This window comes from Stegodyphus dumicola, chromosome 10, assembly GCF_044657685.1.
Source record: "Stegodyphus dumicola isolate Sdum_Otavi_A_Nest chromosome 10, ASM4465768v1".
Lineage (NCBI taxonomy): Eukaryota > Metazoa > Arthropoda > Arachnida > Araneae > Eresidae > Stegodyphus > Stegodyphus dumicola.
Genome location: NC_140777.1, coordinates 83529430 through 83530404, shown reverse-complemented (window position 1 = coordinate 83530404; position 975 = coordinate 83529430).

The window sequence follows — 975 nt, the reverse complement described above, 5'->3', positions numbered from 1 at the left end:
ATTTAGGAAAAATAAAACCGGGCAAGAAAAAGTAATAAGTTTAAGAAAAAGAATGGAATTGTTCTAAGAACTGCCATTACAAAACAATTTAAGCAAATCGAGAGCTAATTAGATAAATCTGAATTTAGTGTTAAGGAGCTTGAAGAATTGTTAGAACGTCTCAATACTATAGAACAGAAACAGTTTCGGTACTTTTCCGTTTTGCCGGCGCAGGCGTTAAAGTCACCAATAATGGTACAGTTGATGCCAAATGTAATATCCTCGCTGGTAACATTTTACGCCTCATTTTCAAAACAATTCGCAACCATTTCTTAATCAGATTGATTCTTTCTTTCTATACTGGCATACAATTACATAGAATTTTTATCGGATAGTTCAATTTTATGCCCTAAAGTCATTCGCGGTAATTAAGTCAATTAGGATGCAATCACACCGTTCACCCGAAGGCGAAAATATTGAAAAAGCAAAGTCAAGGGTTAAATTCATCACTTTAGTGAAAATGTATTAGCGAAGTAAAGCACCGCAAACTTATATAATTTCTGAGTAAGGTTTTCGTACGAATTGAAATAATTATTGCATTTAAACTTGTATTCTAAATTAAGATTCAACTTGAAATTAATATAGATAATTACTGAGAGAGATTTTTGTAGTTTACGTGAAACTTGGGGTCACGTGATATGAAAAGGCGAATCAGCATTTTGAACCATGAAAGCATAGTAAATTCTTTAATTATCTTTCAAAAAATTTATTGTCTTTATTTATTGACTTTTTTACAATAATTTTAAACGATATTAAAATGTTTATGCCTTCAAAACAAAAAAACTCTTAGAAACAACATTTGTCAACATTTTTTATTTGTATACTGTAGTATGTTGTGGCCAATAAAATCTGCTTGGCGAGATTTGCGCCGGCGAAACGGAAAAGTACCACAGTTTCTAATACCATTGTTGAAAGTGAACTAATTTTAAGTGCAGA